This window comes from Peromyscus eremicus, chromosome 9, assembly GCF_949786415.1.
Source record: "Peromyscus eremicus chromosome 9, PerEre_H2_v1, whole genome shotgun sequence".
NCBI lineage: Eukaryota > Metazoa > Chordata > Mammalia > Rodentia > Cricetidae > Peromyscus > Peromyscus eremicus.
The window spans coordinates 11,591,604-11,615,291 of record NC_081425.1 but is presented as its reverse complement, the minus strand read 5'-3'; the positions used below and the strand labels follow the sequence as shown (position 1 = coordinate 11,615,291).

At 35.0% G+C, this 23,688-nt stretch overlaps 1 pseudogene; it reads right to left on the bottom strand.

The window, feature by feature from the left end:
* Positions 1-15,793: 15,793 nt before the first annotated feature.
* LOC131920014 (rRNA-processing protein FCF1 homolog) lies at positions 15,794-16,391 on the bottom strand (annotated as a pseudogene).
* Positions 16,392-23,688: the final 7,297 nt, after the last annotated feature.

Sequence of the window (23,688 nt, the reverse complement as noted above, 5' to 3'; positions counted from 1 at the left end):
GCAGCAGTGGCTCACACCTTAATCCCAGCACTCACTCGGGAGCCAGAGCCAGGCGGATCTCTGTGAGTTCGAGGCCAGCCTGGTCTACAAAGTGAGTTCCAGGACAGGCATCAAAACTACACAGAGAAACCCTGTCTCAAAGAAAAAGAAAATATAATACTACAATCATTCAAAATATAGAATAGTTAGCATGAATCCAACTGATGCATATACAACAGATTCCTGCACCTAAAGCTCAATGTTCATTGAGAAGGGACAGAAAAATTGAAAAGGGTAGGGGATCAGAGAGCTTACTGTGAGATTGTGTCTGTTATAAATGTCAACACTTTCTTTGTTAAGCTTACATGCATTTGAATTGGGCTTTCTAGAGAACAATTATGTCTTTTATTTCAAAGATTATTACCTTGTCAATATATCCACTTGTTTCAGTAAAATTAATAGATTTCAAATATCCATAATATATTTTCAAATATTGAACATAGTTTATTGTAACTTTGACATGGTTACTAATGAAACATATAAATAAAAGGATGGGCTGTCATTTGCAGGAAAAAACTTCACTACTAATAAGCCAAAATGCTACTCTTTCCAACAGTAGTTTCTGAGTTTCTTTTTAAAACAAACATGAATGAAAAATTAAATACTAAAAAAAAAACTGTTTCAAATGCATGTATGAAATGAACAAAAAAGAAATAAGGAGGCTGAAAGCCAAAATCTTAAAGAAAGCTATAACACAGGTATAAAATAAGCCCCACAAAGTTGACATTAACCTTGAAGGCCATGTCAAATTTCGTGAAATCATGAATTATTTTTCACAGTGTCTCAAGCATTGTGGGTAGAGAGACAAAGCCTAGGACCTATGCACAAAGCATAACTAATATGAGATCCTGAAAGCCTGGGACCCTGAGGCAATTTCCTTATAAATTTGAATTTGCATCCTTAAAAACTTTTGGTCTCTGCTCCTGCAACTATCACTGGATTTTGAGAACTCAGTCTTTGTCACCAACTGTGAAGTGAAAAAAAAAAAAAAAAAAAGAAAAAGAAACTGATTCACACACACACATGACTATATACTAAATAAAAAAGAGATCATGAGTTTGAAAGAGAGCAATAAGGGGTACAGGGGTGTTGAGGGAGGAACGGGAAGGGTGAAAGTATATCATTACATTGTAGTACTATATAATAAAATAAATCATTATAAAAGGAACATATACATAAACAAAGTGTTTTAGGCAATAGAGTTAGGACTTCAATATTTTTCTAAAATCTACCTATAAGAGGAATTTATTTTAATGTAACCAATACAATGCATAAAAAATAAATCTACATGCAGTCTTCTTCACTTATTCACTGGGTTTTCTCTCTGAATCATCAGAATTATCCTGGCATGCACCATGAGCTTTCCAAACTGAACGAAGATTGTACCATGACTGCTCTATGTTATTCTTTCCCAAAGACTATCTAAAGCTCATTAGATAGTTTCTTAGGATGTCAATAATCCAAAGAGGACTTTCTAGATCAGTCTCCATTAAAGCAGCTATTGTTCTCCTTTATAGTTTTTCATCTTACACTAACAGTTCATAGGAGTATCTGTAACTATAACATTCATTCTAATTACTTATCATATTATCCGCAATGAATCTGCCTTATAGGTTAACCTACTAACTTATTGTGCTAACATACCATTAAACTGACTTCTAATGATTATTCATATATACATATACTAGTGCATCTCTCATTTGTCAGTAAAGAAAGTTTTTATTTTGCGGTAAATAGCAGTTAACACTAATATCACTGCTTGTTAATATACAAAAAAATTCTTCAGCAACCAGATATTTGATAGAACAAGGGGTGTTTTTAGCAGTGCATGTGCTATGTATATGACTCAGAGAGACAGTATTGGTTCTTTAACATAACCTTGCATGGCTGGGTCATCTTAAATTTCTATAAGTAAAAATAAAATAATTTTAGAAGAAAGTATTTCAAACCTAGTCTTCAAAGACAAAGGGATGAATAGATGAGAAGCAATAGTTATATGAATAGTCTATACAGAAGAAAATGTAGCTATGACTAAAATCATAATCTTATTGGTAGTCATAAAAATCCATAAACAAATGGAAGCATGCAGCATTTTTTAAAAATCATATTTTCTATCATATCAAACCTCAGAATACTGAAATTATAGAACCTGTGAAGAACTTGTGAAAATCAATAAATTCTTAGGTTTTAAATTATGGAACAAATTCTTTACTACTATGTTAGTGTTGACAATATCATTAATTATGAGAACACAATCAGGATAATTACATCAACCATGAATAAGGAAGAAAATGATGGTGGAAATTAAAAAAAAACACTTATAAATGAATCATTGTTAAAATACATATTACAATTTTCAAAAATAGCAAAATTACCTGATATGTGTAATGTTTGCTGTGCAATAAAATCAGAGGGAAGAAGGACATTTATCAATCAGAAATATATCTAAAATATTATTTGATTTAAAACTAAGAGAACTAAGCTCTTAACTTTCTCTCATTTGCTTCTCAAAACATGCTTGGTTAGACACCTGTTAGATAGTGGTTCTGCAATCACCTAACCAAGGTACAACATGACCTTAGAACAGAGAAGCATATAGAAAGATGATACCTTAATAAATCAGTTGTCCTGGAAGGGACAAAAAAACAGCATTCATATAGTGCTGGGAATAAAAAGTGCCGTGTCTCCTTCCTGTATGTACTCTATTACTGTAAGAGCTATTATTTTTCTCAACAGAAATCAAGAGTTAAGCAGTCTTCTCAGGTTACAATTACTTTGTTCCATACATCTGATTACTATAGAAAAGATTTGGAGGAATAAGGATAAAGGGGCTGCCATAGATATATAATATTTATCAGATGTGCACTCATATTTCCCCTAGGCTGACAAGGGGAAAGTGTCTGTTTCATATATGTACATCATTCTAGGCTATGAGGGTATCACGTGTCCATTGGAAAAGATCTACCAATGCTTTGTTTACTGGTTTATTTACCAGTTATCTAATATTCAATTTACCTGTGAAAAGAAGTAACAAATCAGAGTGTTTACACTACTGGATATTAGAGTTCAGAGTAGATTATGGTTTTTAATTTTAATTATGATAGTTATGATAATGGCTCTAAGGAAGGCAGACATATTTAATGTAATAGAGCCTGAACAGATCCAAGTGCAAGAAGATATTGGGTTTTATTACAAAAATGGGCAGTGAAGAAAAAGATATAAATAACCTCTTCAGTGAATGGTGCTACATACCACATGCATCAAAAGAAACAAAGGAAAGTTACTAAAACTGACACTGACAGAAACATCATAATAATATGTGAAAAATTTAAATGTATCAAGAATGAACGGAATATGAAAACTACAATGTTTAATTTTATTTTAATTTTTTAAAAAAATTTATTGGGCAAGCAGCATGTGAACATGAATGCAAGTGCATATAGCATTCAGCAGAGGGCAACAGTGTCCCTAGAACTGAAGATGGAGGTGATTTGGATGATGGTGATTTGGTGATTTGGATGATGATTTGGAAGATGGAGGTGATTTGGGTACCTAACTCAGATCCTCTGAAATATGTGTTCTTGCACATTAAGCCATTTCTCCAGGCTCAAAGATGCTACATCATTTGGGAAGCTATTTGAAGGACCGTTTCATGTCTTTAATATGAGAAAAGATTATTTTTGAATGATGTCAGGGCATGACCATGAAAAATGATAAACTAGGACATGACTTTAAACTTAATGATAGAACTCTTGAGTAGAATGGTTAAAAATAAGTAAAAATAATAATTTTTAATGAATGTTAAATTAGACTCTTAAAATTATGAACTTAAAGTTATGAACACTTATTAATGAAAAGATTTGAGATAGCAAATCGACAGTATGCACATGAATGTTTCATATTTGTGACATATGAACAGTGGGGAGAAAATTTGTCTCTAACAATTGGAAGTGGAATAGTCTACCTGAATAGTAGTGATAGAATTTGTGTTGTATATAGAAAACTCTATAGAAGAAAATGTAAGGAGAATAATCTTTAAGCAAATAATCTGAAGTCTACGCATTAAGGCAGATAACATTTAAAACCAGACACAAGTCATTAGCCATAAGAACGTCTTGAATGCCATTTTCCTCTGTATCAGGAGAAATTAAAGGGTATTAATTAGAATGATTTTCATGTGTTTATTGTACTGAAGAGTGTCTGTATTGTCATTCATTGTGTCTTGCATTCGTGCCATTGTACTTTCACATATATGTATCTCATTAAAGATAACAGTGGTGGATTTAGGAAATTAAAAAATGGTTATACAAGGCTTGGCTGAAGCCACTTTTGCTAAATCACTCAATAATGTCACTTTTTTTTCTTTTTGCATTAATTATGCCATAATTACTGATATATCATGAAAATCTATGGCTCCTGTACACTGCTGTGTCATTCAATGATAGACACACAGCCACATTCTGAGTAGCACACTCTTCAAGGATTTTTGTCCTTGCCAGAAAACAGTAGAATATACTTATATAAACTAAGATGTAAATTATGTTACTGAGTGACAGAATTTTTTGTCCACACATGCACACATAGTAGATTAAATGAAAAGTGATCTGTGATGTACATCTTTCTTCTTTTGTGTGTTTATGGCACATGCGGCAGAACATGAAAGCACATTACTCCTAACTTCCAAAGAAGAAATCTTGATATTCGGCATAAGTGCTGGATCCTCATCACATGTTCCAGTCTGTACCAAATGTTGGCATGAAAGGAGTATGGTGATATTTTATTTGTAGTGAAATGTGATTTTATTTGTATGTTAATAAATAAAGTTGTCTGGGGGTCAGAGCTAATAGTAAGCCATAGCGGAGCTGGGCATGCATGGTGCACGCCTTTAATCCCAGCACTTGGTAAGCAGAGCTAGGTAGATCTCTGTGTGGTCAAGGATACAGCCAGCATTGGAGACACACGCCTTTAATATCAATACCCACCATAGAAGACCTGGAGGTCTGTACAGACAGGCAGTGACGAGGCGGTCATGTGGCTGGGTTTACAACCAATGAGAAGGCAGAACAGAAAGTCTATATAAAGACAAACACACAGGAAGTAGGTCTCTCTTGGCTGAAGAGGATCGCTGAAGCAGGAAGGGTAAGGCTCCTAGCTCTGACCTCTTGGGCATTTATCTTTACATTGGCTCTGTGTTTCTTATTTAATAAGATGGTTACTTCTGCAAAAGAGGGATGGAATAATGGCTTCATGTATGTTCAGGTTCTATGTATGTTCAGCTTGAACACAATCACTTAGCGTGTTGAAATCAATAGAAATTGTCATTGAAATAACAATGGGATAAAAAGCTTCTATAATTCAACTGAGAACTGACTCATTTAGAAATGATAATAAATATAACATTTAAAAATATTATGCTGATTATAAAAACATAAAAGATTATGTTGACCATATTCTGATAGTCTAACATATATCAGATATGTATTTTAATGTATTTAGTTTTATGTTTATACTCATTTAAAATAATATTGTAAATAGTTACAGAAGAGAAAACTTCCTAATTTTACATATGCAAGGAATTATACCATTATATTCTTTAAATGACTCTTGGGAGAAGTAAGTTTCAATATTATGCCTTACACAACTATGTTAACTGGAAACGAGCACTATGGAAAAATAATCAGTAAGGATCACAATGATAATTCACATAGGAAACATTCAGAATATTCCAAATTAATATAAGATTCAACACTTGTGGAAAAAGTACCTACATTAGAGGCTTTAATGGGCTGTGCACAACTAAGCCCTGTTTTCACTCTAAGTACTTCTTTTTTAACTTAAGAAATATTTTTAATTCATTTTACATACCAATAAAGATCCCCCTCTTCCCTCCTCCTGCCCCTCCAGCCTCCCCATCCCAATCCACCCCCAATTCCCTCCTACAAGAAGGTAAGGCCTCCCATGAGGAAGTACATTTAGTAGAGGCAGGTGCAAGCCCCTCCTCCTGTCTGAAGGCTGTGTGATGTGTCCCATCATAGGTAGTGGGCTCCAAAAAGCCTGCTCATGCACTGGGGATGGATTCTGATCCTACTGCCAGGGGGCCCCTTAAGCAGATCAAGCTACACAATTCTAAGTACTTCTTATTTACTGGAGTCTTGAGGAATTAATCAGGAGTCATACTGAGAGAATAGAATAAAAACACTGGTTGTGCTATTAAAAATTGTGCAAAAAATATTCAGAATCCAAATACCCAAGCATTATTATGGGTTCTTCACATGAAGAAAAGAATGAACACACAATATGATCAAAACAAACGCTTAAGAAAATGTGTGTAATATACATTTCAGTTGAAAGATTTTTCAAAATAGCAAATAAGAGTCCACAGAGTCAAGGGAGAACGTACTTCTCAAAGCAAAGTATTGGGGTCCAGTTTTGTTGAGCTGTGTTTGACAGAGCTGTATAAATGGATTGTGTACATAAGTGATTGGACAAACCTATACATTTTGATGTGACTATTACAATCAAGTTAACTAACTTTTCATCATCTCACATAATCACTCAATTTTATACCTGTGAGAACATTTCAGTTCTATTGACTTGCCAACATTTAATTATACAGGACACTATCAATAACCATATATTGATGCTGTGTGGTTTATTTGCAAAATTTATTGTCTTTGTGTGTGTGAAATATTAAGAAAACAATATTTGCTAATATTTTTTAATTCTTTGAGAGGAGTGAGATGAGAAGTGAAAAATATTAAAATACATTGATGGAAGTTCTGAAAGTACTAATAACAATTGTAAAAATGCTTATGATGTCATACATTTCTTGAAACTGTATCATAATGTTACAGTGATCAAAACATTATTAAAGTGCCATGGTTAACAATGGGTTTCAGATATAATATCCAAAGCACTGACAACATACCAGGATTAAGCAAATATGGTTTCATGAAATGAAATAGCATCAAATTTTGTATTCTTCATTTTGACTTAAAAAAAAAATCACACTAGGGCTACATGTGGTTCTGCAGATAAAGGGGAGGCAGTGCAAGCCTGAAGACCCGAGTTAAATCTCAGAACCCCGTGGTGGAGGGTGAGAACTACCTCTGCAGGCGTTCTCTTGTGTGTATGTGTACACCATAGCACCTGTGTGCTTGCATTTACACACACACACACACCACCCATATAACACTAATGCATACACATATTTTAAAGTTAAAAAAGCAAAAGAAAAACAATAAGTTATATAATCAGATCAGTGTAATAAAATAAACTTTAAACAATTAAAAGTACTGTGGTTTGTAGTACTGGATTTTACTGCTGGATTTACAGATTAAGATTTTAATTATGAGTGTGATGAATAAAGGAAATTAGTTACAATTAAATCTGTAAAAATGAGTTCATAGGCTCAAAATACAAATTTAATTTTATTCAGAAAATTCTGGGTAGTAAATCTTTCATCCTATAGATTAGTACAATTACTATATCTTGCATTATTCTCTTTTAGATACTTGACACAATGTATCACTCTAAAATAATTTACCAACAACCAGTATTTCAAAACTACAATATTTTAAAATATTATTTGGAGTGTGAGGTTCACTATGTTTAATTCCCTACACTGCTATTCTCTGTCTCTCTCTTTTTCTGTCCCTCTGTCTCTGTCTCTCTCTGTCTCTGTCCCTCTGTCTCTGTCTCTCTCTGTCTCTGTCTGTCTGTCTGTCTGTCTCTGTGTGTGTGTGTGTGTGTGTGTGTGTGAGAGAGAGAAAGAGAGAGAGAGAGAGAGAGAGAGAGAGAGAGAGATTTATGTATGTATGTGTCCCTATTTGTGTGACATGCTGGTGTACCTGCATATATTAGCATGTGCATGTGGATACCAGAGATCAATATCAGGTTACTTCTTGAGTGACCCTACACTTTATTTTTTGGTACAGTATTTTTCATTGAACTAACTGGTAGCATTTGAACAAACTGATTAACTGATTATCCAGTGAGGTCCAAGCCACTCTGGGACTATAGATGTGTGCCATAAACATGAATTTTAAAGGTGCTGAAGGTGAAAGTCAGGATTTCAGGCTAAAGCACCATGCCCTTAATTGACTGATCCATGTCCACATCTCTCAGCAGCCTTTTTGTCAATGATTAAGGCTTTAAAAAGATTAACAGGTTGCCGGGCGGTGGTGGGGCACACCTTTAATCCCAGCACTCGGGAGGCAGAGCCAGGCGGATCTCTGTGAGTTCAAGGCCAGCCTGGGCTACCAAGTGAGTTCTAGGAAAAGGCACAAAGCTACACAGAGAAACCCTGTCTCGAAAAAAACAAAAACAAAAAAAACAAAAAAAATTAACAGGTGATAAATCTCAGTATTAGAGTGCTATCTAGGATGCATGAGGCCCAAGATTAAATTTTGAGCAGTGAAAAGAAAGAAGAAAGGAAGAAGAAAGATAGAAAGAAAGGTAGAAAATAAAGACTATTTTTAATGGGTACATTTCTAGTAATTCAATCAGAAATTTAACAAGTAAAAATCATTAAATATCTTAGATAAAATAACTTAGCAACTGGAAATATATTAAGAAATAATCAAGACAAAAAACTGAAGACAAAATTCAGCACAGATTATTGAGTCCCAGAGGATATAAACACATCCAAGCATTCATGCATATGCATTAAATATGAACACAAGAGAAAACAGTAAAGCATACTGGGCAGAGTAAACATTATTTAGCCTTTGTAAAAAGCATAATTTTTTTCAAAAATATTCCCACTTTAAAAAAAAAAAAGCTCAAATATCTACATCTCCAACCCTACTGAGACAAAGCACATGGACTCATTGTTTTAGGGAATTCTATTTGCTGTAATATTATCTAAACAACATTATGTATTGACTACTACTTAAGCTATCTACTTGCATGAGAAAAACATGGACAGTAAATTCAAGAATGCTTAACAAAATTCAAAATCAATACTCATAATAGTATTATGAGAAACTTACACGAAGTGCTGGGTCATATGCACTTGTTTTAGATTATAAACACAATATTGTTGTATAAAACATGTGTTGATGGTGTGTGAACATTTGAACACTCCTTTCTTAGTTGTTGTTCTCTTGCTGTGTGGACACTGTGACCAGTTCATAACAGAAAGAATTTAGTTGGGGGCTTGCTCACAAATTCCGATGGTCATGATCATCACGGTGGGAAGCATGATGGCAGGCTGGCCGCCATGGCGCTGAAACAGTTAGAGAGAGAAGCAGACTGGACTTAGCATGGGTTTTTCAACCTCAAAGCCCACCCTTAGTGACATGTATCTCCCAACAAGGCCATACATCTCTTAATCCTTCCCAAAGAATTCCACTAAATGAAGTCCAAACATTCAAATATATGAGCCCATAGAGATTGTTCTCATTCAAATTACCATGCATCTCAAACATTTAAATGTGTCGCTTAGATACAGACTTCAAACTCAGCCTTCTTGCTATTATAAATACAAATTGTCTTGGTATTTTCCATTCTTATACACCATATTTTGCTCTGTACTCAGATATTTTCCTAGTTCCAATTTTGAAATTTATATTGATCTGTTTTATAAATAAGGAAATTGTGAACAGAACTCTGGATCTACCATGATAAACAATGTTCAATATAAAAATAATTGAAGGACCTAGTGTTTAGATTACAAGTACTCTGGTATCCTAGGAAGATTTGCACTTCCCTTAGGGAGAAAAAAAAAATGTTTCTTTAAGCAACCTCCACAGGGCCTTCACTCCACACAAATCTGTTCTTTAAAATATTCTACTATATTTATGTGTATGTTTGTTGGTCTGTGTGTATGTATGTATATATGTATGTATGTGTGTGTGTGTGTGTGTGTGTGTAGAGAGAGAGGAAATATATATAAACACGTGGCAAGGTACCTAAAGAGGCCAGAAGAGTATGTAGGATTTCCCTGGATCTGCATATAAAACTCTAGACTAACTCATATGTTTGATGTTTGACACTTATCAATGGTACAAAACCCTTTATTTCTGAACTTCTCAGTAGAAAACATTGAAAGCTCACCAAGTGACATTGGGAAGTCAGAGACACAGGCAGGTATTACAGTCTGTTCTGTAACAGAACAATTATTAGTGTTAAGTTCAGTGTTGTTTGAAGGGCGGGAGACACAGTATTACTCCTACTCACATTGGTTCTGTCCTGTCCTGAGAAATATTTGATTTGGAGATTGCTTCTCTCTTTCCACTATATGAAAAAAAAATGATGTGGCAGCTCTAAGTTTGACCAAATTTTTGAGAAGTTAGGGTGCTGAGGAGATAACTTAAACTCATCACACCAAGCAGTTGGCCTAATTCAGCAAACCTGTTTATTTTCTACATGTAGGGGATATGTAGTATTAGGCAGGAAAGAAAGGGCTTGTTTTTCAGAAGAAATAAGGAGTTGAAATTTAAAAAAAAAAAAAAAGACTCTGAAAACATAAAGGACTGTTCAATTTCTGCCATTCATCAGCAAACCCCAAATACCAAATGACCCAGAACTCTATATAGACAGAATACAAGGGCCTGACACTTCCATGAGGAGGAAGTCACCCAGACTTCTATAGAGACATAATACACAGGCCTGACAGTCACGTGGGGAAGCTTTTTGTTTTGTTTTTAACTATCTACAAACTTCTAAAAGTTGCACAAAAAGACTGACACCTAAACATCACAGTTAGTGGCCTGTGGGTCTGTTCTACATCTGCTTAAATAAACTCACTATGGTCTGTCAGATGAGTTCTCTTCCCCATGCATACTGGGCTTACATGAGCTCACCTTGCTGCCTGTGAATGTAACCTTCTGTCACAGCTAGTGTTAGCTGTGGGCTTCTTTTCACAGGCCTTTTCTTCTGTGAAGCAGGGATCCTTCAGTTGACAGAGAAATGAGCTCAGAATGAAACAATTGAACCAAAGTTGGGATTGATGAGGGAGAAAGCTTAACACAAGTTTCTGTAAATATGTCTTTTGTTTTCTGAGATTATCTTATAATATATGTACAGAAAGAGAGGAATTTAGCAAAAGAGTAGGATATACTCTCTCAAATGTGTGTCCTGGTGCATGCTTATCCCTAGTTGGAAGTCAAACTTAAATGTCCCTGAAGCACTGAATTCTATGATTTTAGTGGTTGGTAATTTACATCACAAAGTATTGATGAAAACCCTTTTTCCTTTTCTCTCTGTTTCAATAATTGTCATAAGAGGGTGGTTCTGTAGTGCCTGGAACTGGATTGTAATCTGATATAATAATGGTAGAAATAGAAGGTTAAAGCCTGATTTTTATATAAAATGGAATTTCTTGTGCAACTTCTAGAAAATTTTCAGGTATACAGCTGGGAAAGAAGAAAGGCTATAAAATGCTTAGCTCTTAAGCATATATTTCTAAAGTAAAGTAAATATTGCTGTTTTAAAATTATTTGAAATATCTTCATGACTTAGATTCTATAAAACCATGACCAAAAGCAACTTGAGGAAGAACGGGTTTATTTCATTTCAATTTTGGGGGTAACAATTCATCACTGAAGGAAGTCATGTCAGGAAATCAAGCAGCACAGGAACCAGGAGGCACGGACTGAAGCCGACAGCATGGTTAAATGCTGCTCATTGGTTTGTTCATCACAGCTTGATCAGATTGCTTTGTCGCCCAGAACTATCTGCTCAGGAGTGGCACTTCCACTAGTAAGCTGAGCATTGCTTTATCAATTCACAATTTAAAAAATGTCCCACAGACTTGTCTATAATCAGTCAATCTGATGGAGAAATTTTCTCAAGTAATGTTCTTCCAAGATAACTCAAGCTTGTGTAACTTGACATTAAGCAATACTCACCACCCCCAGGGGAAAAAAAAGAGCAACTATGCAGGTAACAGTGTAAAAGCTTGTCAGCAATGTTGTCTTTCTTGACTCTCAGCTGGAGAGAGGCTTTCTCAACTCCAAAGTGAGGGATCTCTTTCTCTTGCCATGCCATGTCTTTAAGGCTTGCATCACACTCAGCCTCATTGGGTAAATTGTTAAAACTCTTTATGCTGAAGCATCAGCTCTAAAAAACCTCCCTCATATGATTTTATTGTGAGAATTTATAACTTATTGCTCCAGTAGAGTAGGCTGAGATAGTTGTTCTAAGAGCTAGACCACTAAAATCTGTTAACACAGAAAACAGCCACTATTGTATGTTGAAAATACTGAAGACAACAAGCACTTTTAGAGAACAATGAATGATGATGAAAAGCTACTAGCTCCAGTAGCTAAAAGAGTTCCAAAGAGCTGCCCATCACTGTTGACTCCAGCTACTAACCACTTACTCTCAAAGCTCAGAGCAGTGACTATGAAGGGATCTGCACATTGCATTTTCTGATTTATATTCAAATAGATAAATAGAATGTCAATTGCTGAGAAAATGGGGAAACACCTTAGTTGAGTAAGGCATAAACTACAGAAACTTAATATTTATAATACCAGGGGCTACTATATATTAGATTGAGATAATAGATTTAATTTTGGGGTTTGGGCTCAGTTTCTGTGAAAATGTGTTTTCTTCCTGAGTCTTCAATAGCCACAGTGGCAATCAAATGCTGTGGGATGGTCTGTATGTCAAGTGTGTTGCTGATTGGTCAGTAAATAAATCACTGATTGGCCATTGGCTAGGCAGGAAGTATAGGCGGGACTAACAGAGAGGAGAATTGAGAGAACAGGAAGCTGGGTGAGGGAGACACGGCCAGCCGCCATCAGGACAAGGAAGATGTAAGGTACCAATAAGCCATGAGCCATGTGGCAAAGTAAAGATTAATAGAAATGGGCTAAATATAAGAGTAAGAGCTAGACAATGACAGGCCTGAGCTAATGGCCAAGCAGTTTAAATAATGTAAGAGTCTGTGTGTTTATTTTATAAGTGGGCTCTGGAACTGGCGGGACTTGGTGGCGGGAGCTGGAGAGAAATTCTCCAGCAACAATCAAATGCCTTAGAGCCATTTTATCAGGACACTAATCATTTATGAGGGTGCAGTACTCAAAGCCAAGTCTAACTTCTTAGTGCTGTTACATTAGGATTTGGTTTCACTGTAGGAATTTTGGAAATCAAACTTTCAATAGTCCTTACTTTTAGCTACTTTTCCCCTTATTTGCTGTGAGATATGACTAAAGATAGTCAAATAAAAATGTATGTGTTCCTGTGTCATGAATTTCATGTTCAAGACTAGTTAAGCATAAAACATCCTGTCAATGTCCTTGTTTACAGGTCCTATTTGTCCATGGTTCTTTCCTTCATCCTCAGAGTTAGATTTGAATCCTAGTGTCTCATTCATTCATAAAGTACATCTGCTAAAGTGCTAAAATACACATATCCTTAAAAATTATACATATGGGTATTCTGAAGAAATGTGATTTTAATTTACATGACTAGAATATGATAACAGTTGTTATAAAATCACATCACCTTTCATAACCCTATGATTATTTTTCTTAATTCATATAAAATGACTTTCACTAAGTATATATGTGACCTTTTAACACAATTCCCAATATTTCATATCTTCTAGTTCTCATTTTTCAAGGAATGCAATTTTATAGATGTTAATAAAGTCATGCATACCCAGTGCCTAAGTCTATTCTATTTGTGCCCTTCTTTTTACCAGTCATGAAATAATGACTTCATAGGTTTTTATATTAACTGACTTTTGCTTTATCTTTTTATTTTACAATCTACCTGTATTTGGTGCTTCACAAAGTTTGTAATTATTAAAAATTCTAAGGCAATATTAAAGTTCTAATCCACAAATGATTGTGGGGCATATATGTATGCTGTCAGAAAGAAATAACAATCAAGGCAATATTAAATTACTGAGTTTTTCTGAATGAATTTACCTATGACATGTGAACAAAGATACTGGGTAAAGGGACTGAGATGGAGATACAGAGGAAGATGGAAATTCGGAAGGAAAAGAGTGGGAGATGAAGAAGGGAAATCCCATTAGTTTAATCTTTGTAAAGTAATATGAGTACTTCATTCATAACACCTCTGAGGTTTATCTACTTCTGCTTCCTCATGTGGAGTTAGAAAGAGTTGCTTTCAACAGGTTTATTCATAAAATGTAGTGGCTTTCATGACTTGAGTTCTGGAGTCTAATCAGAAAGATTTTAAAGTAGAATTAAAGGGCTTATTGAGTTTCCTGGAAATTAGAATTATGAGAAGATACTACCAGTTCATGAGAACATGCACTGAAAATCCCCATTAAACAAGAATGGATCACACTGGGATATGGCTCATAAAAGTCCTATCAAGATCTAGTTAAAAAGAGTAACTGAATCAAATGAGATGATCATGGTCAGCCTGTTTATATGGCGGATTATGTTTATTAATTTGCATATGTCAAAGCATCTTTGCAAGTCTGAAATGAAGCCTACTTGGTTGTGGTATATGATCTTTGATATATTATTGGATTTTGTTTGGAAGTATTTTATTGAGAATTTTTGTATCTCTCTTCATAAGAGAAATTTTCTTTTTTTGCTGGATCTTTGTGTGGCTTACGTATCAGGGTAATTGTGGCCTTCAAAAAATCCAGTGTCATATATGAACTCATAGAGACTGTAACAGAATTCATGAGGTCTGCACTGGTGTAACCAGAGAGACTCCAGCACTGAAAGTCCCTGGACTCTTAGTAGACATGAGCCCCCATCCTTAACCCGGAAGCACTCCTAAACAAAAAAGTAACTTTCTCCAATGTAGTATCACTCACTATTCAAACCACAATTAAGGTAAGTCCTACACTCATCAACAGATGGCCAACAGAAAACAAACTTAACGATATTTTGGAGACTTTTTATCTAATATTGCTTTATTTGAACATTTCTTTTTACCCTACTTGTCTTTTGTTTGTCCAAATGATTTTCAGTTTTCTGTTTTTATGGTTTTGTGTGCATGTGTGTGTGGTTGTGTGTGAGTGTGTGTGTGTGTGTGCATGTGCATGTCTGTGTTTTGTACTTTACATTTATTTTCTTTTAAAATTTTGTGTGTTGTTTGTATGTTTTCTTCTGGATTGATTGTTAGTTTGTTGGCATTTTAGTTTCTAAAGAGACAGAGAAAGAAAGTGTGTAGTTGCATGTGTAGATGGTATGAAGGATCTGGGAGAAGATGAAAAAGGAAAAATGCAAACAGAATATATTGTATGAAAAATTATTTTTTAAAATATACTAAGAAAGGGGCAACTCAAACACAACATAATTCAAGTGATCTGATGAGTGGTCGATCATAAATACCAGAGTTGGAAAAGAGGCAGGTATAATAATCCATGACATTTGCGATATGACCTAGCACTGGAAAGCAAATTATTTCCACAGAAAGGCTGCAAAGAGACTCAACTAGTGCAGGTGACTGCAGTATTATAACAGCATTTGTCCTCTCTCTAAAACTGAGGTCTCTCTTGTTAATAACAAGAAAAGCCTGAAAAGTCTCCATTCTAAAGAAACGATCAATACGTAAGAAATAAAAGAGACCCAGAGACAAATGTGGCAATGATGGCCGTGACTCTACCATTTTACATAGATGAACCTCAAATTGGTGACAGGTTAGACCAGAAGAAAAGTGGTATTTATCAAGTTTACAGCTGTAATAGTAATTTGGTAAACACATATTTAGATTGTGATTCTTTAAAAAAAATCAAAAAGTGTGTTTAATTAATTGACAACAGAGAAAACTGGTCAAAGAAAGGCAAGCAAATTCTGTCGAGTAAGAATTAGAACCGAGGAGCTCCATAATCATCTGGCATCCGTTCAGTGTTGTACCTATGGTTAGAAATGTACGATAGGAACTCCAGGGATCTTTCGGATTCTTCGTTTGAGGTCCCTGTCAACTGTGGCCACAATGTAACTCTTGTTCTGAGTGACTCTCTGGACCAAGCGGATCAGCATAGGTTCCTTTGTGTGCGCATGGAAGTCGGTCAAATCGTGGATCCTTGGTGACCCTTAGTGCCACTTGATACTTCTGTCCCAATTTCTCAATTTCAGCCATCACACAATCAGTTATGCAAGGGATACACTTGGCGTACAGACAGTCCATCATTGACTGAGAACTAAGAACAGTTTGGCTCTAATGGAAAAGTTGATGAAGTTGGTATCAACGAGGATGTGGTAAGGTGGACCCAGTTGTGTATTATACTGGAAGAATAAGCAGGAAGGATGCTGGGGGACTTCTCTTTCCTTCAGCGCACTGGGATCTTTCTTTTCTTTCTTTTTAGGCTTGAATCTATCCTTTTTTTTTTTAAGTCTCTCATCTCTGAGACTAAGCATTCGCTTCATAGTCGCATATTTCCTTGTTTTCTTCTGCTTCTCCATGTTCACGCCGCACTCCTGTTTCCTCCGGAATCAGTCCTAGATTGTGATTCTATTTGAGCCTTGAAATGCAAGGACTTTGAATGAACAGAAAAGTCCATTGATCTGCCTTTCTTCAGTGATCAAGTAGAGTTAAGAAAGTGTCACTATTGAAACAAAGAACAAGTGAAAATAAAGTGATTTATTTTTATTTTATTGACTGAACAGAATGATCACGTTATTTAAAAAAATTATTCCTTTTCACTTATAAATTGTTCTATCACATGCTTATCATGTATAGTACTACTTTTGAAAAAGAGACCTTTTTAGTCTCATTTGCAATGTATTCTCTAAAGATGAATGTATAAAACTTTCCCACTGTTTTCATTCCCTCCACCTTTAATTTCAGTAATGAAAACAGTCTGTAATATTTTTCAATTATAGTTATTAAAGTACATATACACTAAAATGTTCCATATCTAGTCAACATGATATTCTTCTCAGAGTACCTTGAAATTAAGTCTTATTCCTCACAGTCTTGCTTATCCTTGGTGTATCACACGTATGTGCACACACAATTTCCCTGCATGCACATGCAAGCTGTATGTATAAATGGTAGAATTCTGCCACAGTCCCCTATTTATTGAAATGTTCAAATTCTCTTTAATACTCTTAGTTTCTTAATACATGTTAAAAAGTTACTTTCTTGGCAATGTTCTGATGTTTTATTATTCTGTTTCTACAATGATTTCACTTTTTCTCTTCTGAATCAGTTCTTGCATTGGTATGGCAGACCATTCTGACTTAATCATAAATCATACATATTTCTGCCTAAAGAATCTACTTTGAGAATACATTTCCGGTGACATTTAAACACATACAGTTTTATATTATTTATTTCTGCCCAAGCTTCCTGTGACAGCATTAAGGTTTTACATATCACTGTGTCTGATTACAAGTGGAAGTGAATTGTATAGAATATTGACAGGAATATTACAAGATTCAAGAGGACTTGGAGAACACTTTTGGTGCTGAGCATGCTCTGTCTCATGGATGGAATCATTGATGACAGTATAACAGAATCCAGAATTCTCTCACAACCTTCATCTCCAATGTCACAGTTACCTTTAGAGAAAAGTAATCTACAGTACCTAGCAAAGTTAAGGTTAAGTTACATATACTCTAGTGAAATACTTTGAAAAGTTTATTTCTTTTTAAGTTTATAAGTAAACAACACTGTGCCTATATTGAATAAAGAATTATTCCCTTTGATGACATGCATTTATTAAGTAGCTTAAATACAATAGTATAAAATCTACTTAATGACACTGTTCTATACTTTTGAAAATTAGTTCAAATGAATAGAAAAGTGGTCTTTAAATTGTAATTTACTTTAAAATGATTTTAAAATTTTAATTAATGATATAGAGCTTTAAGAAATAAATAAGCATTCTATTATCGAAATTAGGATATTTTTCTTTCAATATAATGCAATTGTAAAATAAAGAGGGCAGCACAGCTCATGCAAGAGATTAAAACACTAGGAACTAAGATTCAATTATTTTTAACATTTCTAATACCAAAGATCAAATGTCAGACCCGCAAAATCTAGGCTAACACTCATCTACTGAGATACAATACCACTCCTTAATTGATTTATTTTATACCATCTATTTCGTAAGTCCACCCAATCACATGGTTAGAGTGGTGATACTCACTCTTTTGGAGGCACCTACTGTGCCACCCTGAATCTTAGCTTGGTGATTATGTGCAGCACAGGGAGGAAGGGTTAGCTGGTCTCGGGGGGCTTCTCTGCAGGGCAGGAGCTTCATGTTGTGTGTACCTGAGAGGAGTAGACTGCAGGCAGGTGATGCTTTTTCTGTACATTAATCTTTGATCAGTAGAAGGCTTTTCCACTTCCATGAGAATGACCTGCAGAAGGCTTTACCATTCTAATGTGCCTGAGACATTGGGGTCCTTGATGTACTATGCTCAGGTCAAAAACACATTCAGGATTTCATCTGCTCACCACACTATTGTGAACCAGGAAGAGCATGCTGAATCAGTTTTTTTATTTGTTTGTCTCTTTTTTTGGAGAATGATATTGATCCTCATTAAAACATTCTAGAATTAGAAACATAGAAAAACAGAAATAATAACTCAAAACCATGTTTAAGAAAGTTTGGAGTAAAATTGAAACAATCATTCATTAGTTAGAACAGTAACTTCAGAATCTACATCCATAAAGTCTCACCAACAGGACAGCCTCTACATAAGGTGAACAAGGACAGCAACAATAGAAATGCTAATGTGAAGAGAAGAAAGACTACTGAGGGCTAGATCCCACACAAAGTACTGAAGGCAGCTAAGATTGCTGACGCTGGGAGAAACTGTCTTAGCCAGGGAAGAGCTTACCAATTGTTTATTCAATACCAAATGGTCAGCCCTGAAAACATACATGTGAGTAACATTATATTGACTGAACAGACTGAACACCCATACCTACACCCTCCCCCCCACAAGATATATATATATATATATATATATATATATAGATATATATATATATATATATATATATATATATATATATACACACACATGTAAAAAAATTAAAGTTAAAAAAAGGCCATAAATTTGAAAGAGATTGAGGGGAGGGGAGAATATGGGAGGGTTGGGAAGGAGGGAAGGGAAGGGGAAATGATGTAATTATATTATAATTTCAAAAAATGAAGTAAATAATCGATAAAAATAAAACTAATTTTAAAAGTTTCAAGTAGATTTCAAAAGATTACTTTTAAAAATGCATAAGAAGGACATAATTACTAAGTTCTTAATATGCCTTATTTGACTTAAAGCTACTGTAAATTTACACATTGAAGCAGTTTAGTAAACTTTGAATATAATTAGAGTAAATAATTGTAAAAATCGCTTCAATATAATGCGGGTGATAGTTAATTTGAATATGTAATATAATAATCTGTTTACCTGATTGTTATGTTCTGGATCCTATATTTCCACAAAGGCAACTGTGGCACTTTTGCAAGATAGTAGGGACATTAGTGGGTAGGAATTGCTTAGAGATACATAAAAGACATAATGACAAGTCATTCCACTGGGTTATCTGTTCAAACTCTGGCTGCCAGGAGATGGGAAGCTTTCCTCCTTCATGAGCTCCTGAATCATCGAGGATAAAGCAATCGGCCTGAGGATCAGGGAGGAAACTGCTGAAATGGGAGCCACTATCCACCTTTAAACTTTGTAGAGTTGGTAATCATGGGAATTTTGTCACAATGACAGAAAGCTAAAACAGAATAACAGAGACTTTGACGCAACAACAGGAGGACTAATCACTTTTCAGTCATTGTCTTGTAGTTCAGCTATTGCCTACTTTTGGAATCATAAATACTCACAGGTCTGCTGTTAAATATTCTACAGATCGTTTCTTATATCACTCATATTTTATTGATATGAAGTAAAATGTTTTTCTTCAGTCAATCTTCATCACTAGGGAGGCAGAGCCAGGTGAATCTCTGTGAGTTCGAGGCCAGCCTATCTACAGAGTGAGGTCCAGGACAGGCAACAAAGCAGAAGCCCTATCTTGAAAAAAACAAAGCAAAAAAGAATTTTTCAGATGAATGTTCCTTGCATGTAGTATGTGTGTCTTTGTCCGTGTGTGTGTGTGTGTGTGTGTGTGTGTGTGTGTGTGTGTGTGTTTGTGAGTAGTGGTGGATGATAGAGTTTGCATTGACTTTTTCCATTATTTCTAATTGACTTAAAACATTTGTCAGTTCTGATGCTACTTTATCTGCTAATATAACTGTTGCCATTTTGGTCTGCTGTAACAAGGAAATCTGTTCTGTTCTGTATTTTCATTTACCATTTAAAGGGATCAGGACATCCCTGTTCTTCTATTCAATTCATACTGGTAGAAAACAGTCCTTAAGCTCATCATAGTTTAACTTATTTAGGGTTGTCTCCAAATGTTATGCATAATTTTTCACATTATGATTTGCAATGATTTAAAACATAGCAGAAGCATGATGACATTGGTTGTCTGTAACAATCCGTGTGAACAGGTACTCATATTAAAGCGTTACCTTTGCAATGGACTCCAAGTCAACAAGGCAAATTAATAAAGATATCACACATTAAATATTGATATTTAAGCTAATACATCCTAAAAATTGTATTCATTAATAATGACAAGTATTAAGTACATTGGCAAATTTGTCTTGTTTCTAGTACTGACTCGATGAATTCAGTTAAGCTACAGATGGATGGAATTGCCATAGCTTGGATATAGAATGTCCCAAATTTCAGGCAAGAATTATTTGATGCCCAGAGTGGCACTATTATTATCTGTTAGAAACTGGATAAGGTGACCATTGCTTATTAGTTGTCTTAAGCCAATGAGGGCATGGCCTTGAACATGGATATGGGATTCATTCTTGTTGTTGGTTTACTTTTACTCTTTTGGGGGGCCCACCAGCCATATCCCAAATAAATCACACATGGAGCTTATTTTAATTATAAATACCCGGCCTTCGCTTGGCTTTTTTTTAGCCAGATTTTCTTAAATCAACCCCTCTACCTTTTGTCTCTGGGCTTTTATATACTTTTTTTTTTTTTGCTTCTTACTCAGTGGCTTTATGTGTAGCTGGGTGGCTAGTCCCTGGCATCCTCCTCTCTTTGTTCTCTTGCCCCTTCTTTTAATTCTTTCTGCCTGCAAAACCTGTCTATCCTTTCTCCTGCCTTTGTATTGGCTGTTCAGCTCCTCATTAGACCATCGAGTGTTTTAGACAGGCAAAGTAAAACAGCTTCACAGAGTTAAACAAAGGCAACATAAACAAAAATAACACACCTTAAAATAATATTCTGCAACACATCCTATCTTTTTTTTATACCCAGCCTTCCTGCAGAGACTCAAAAGCAGTGAGTTTAAGCATACAGATTGGAACTTCCCAAATGTGTGCCAAAGTCAGCACTGCCTTTTAACATGGATTATCTTGTGCGTTTTATAGCTGATAGTGAAATTTTAGTAGCATATAATTATATTACAATATTTGATAAAACAATGGTATGAATGACATTCTCTCTTGTAGGCTAATGATGGAAAGTAGGATGTCCATGCTATCCATGCTCTGCTCTCCAGTTGGTGAACACAATGGAGCTTTAGTTCTCATCATTTGGAATTTTTATCCTGAGTTTCTTAGCTCATATCTTCTGATAAAACCCTTTGGACTACTCACCTGTGACAATTGTCTGAAGAAGACAATTATTGGGTAGACACTGGACATTCTTCAATTTACCTTCAAGAACTGTTTGTTCCATAGATTATTAATGTCCACAAGGATATTTATTGATGCAGCCGACTTTTTCTTTCTGACTATAAGATACACCTCATTATCCTAGACTCCACCTGAGAAAGCCAATATGACAATTTCCTTCATATGATTTTTTATTTCACTGTAATCCAGTTCATTTTGGTTTTATTGTTTTCTTTCTTCAGTTTCCTGACAGGTTTGTAAAACCTGCAGTTTTGTGTCTTCCTTATTCCAAGTAGAGTAAGAGGGACGAGTCATGATTGTATTTTATAAGATTGTAACATAAGCACATCATTTTACCCTCCCTTTCCTCCCTCCTAAGCTTCAATATACCCTTCTCCTTAGACACTGTCTTTTAAATTTGAGACATTATTTTCTTGAATTGGTGTGTGTGTGTGTGTGTGTGTGTGTGTGCCTAAATTCATAAATACAAATTGTATAAAACATGTATCAAACATGAGTTTGATTTTTGTGATAACACTTTATATATATATATAAAAGGTAAGCTTTCACATTAACACAGAGAGTAAAGGTGCTTCATGAAGCCTAAGGGCCTGAGTTTAATCTTTAGGGGTCAGGAGGTAGAGGAACAAAACAAATACTCTCATGTTTTTGTTGACATCCCTGGGTTTGAACAGGACTAAATCCTTGAACTTTAAGCCAGACCCAACATCATTTTTTCCTTTATAAGAGTTGCAGAGGTCATGTGTCTCTTCACAGCCATAGAACACTGATCAATACAACCTCCATATATGCACTGTGGGAGATATCCTTTCCCATAAGTAGGTGTTTACACAAAATATAATGGATTTGTAGCTTCATGATAACACTAAACTTACAGTGGATTTAAAATATACACAATCACAGCTGACAGAACAATTAATTTTGAATTACCTAAACAATGAAATAATCTGCCTAAGAACCATATTGCTTCATCTCAGATGCAATGTGTTACATGCGGTTTTTTTGTTTGTTTGTTTAATGGTAAAGTCAATGAGGTTTATTTATTTTTTTAATGATTGGTCCAAACTACTGCATGTGTGACATTTGTTTGAGCAGGTGGTAATTGTGTTGTCATTGACCAGAATTAATTGTGAAATTTTATTTCAGATTTTCAATAACTATTATCTAGGAACACTGATATTTATTTATTCCATGAAAATGTTGTTTTTAGTTGACATATAATACAGAAAACTATTTTTAAAACCCTCATGAATGGAAGTGCAGTTCTTATTTTTTTGCCCAGAGCCCAAGTTGAATGGCAGTGAGGCACTTTGGAACTTTGCATTAATTGTTCTGGGATGAAAGGACCACACAGTAATGCTGTACTCTTTAAAACAGCACTCAGTGCAGTGACTGCCAAATGTGGTATAACCTCCACAGGACTTTCCAAAGTCTTCTCTTCATTTCATTATATTTAGATATATCAAGGTTTTCTGGACAGTTTTATATTTTTGGTAGAGAAAGCCATAAGGACAGTTTATTTTTACATTTGTGATTTGTAGCTGGAAGATTTCCTTTGTCCCACCTTGACTGCAGATGGGACAAATCTGTCCTACCCACATCCCCCAAGTAAACACACAGAGGCTTATATTAATTATAACTTCTTGGTCATTAACTCAGGCTTATTACTGACTAGCTCTTACACTTAAATTAACCAATAATTCTTATTTATGTTTAGCCACATGGCTTGGTATCTTTTCTCAGTTCTGCCTTGTCATCTTGTTTCCTCTGTGTCTGTCTGGTGATTCCTGACTCAGCCTTCCTCTTCCCAGAATTCACCTTGTCTGCTTGCCTGCTTATACTTCCTGCTTGACTACTGGCCAATCAACATTTTGTTTATCAACCATTCAGAGCAACACATATTCACAGCATACAGAATGACATTCCACAGCACTTCCCTTTTTATATCTAATCAAACAGGAAAAATTTAATTTTAACATAGTAAAATTACATATAACAAAACAGTTATCAAGTAAGAATTACAGTTATAA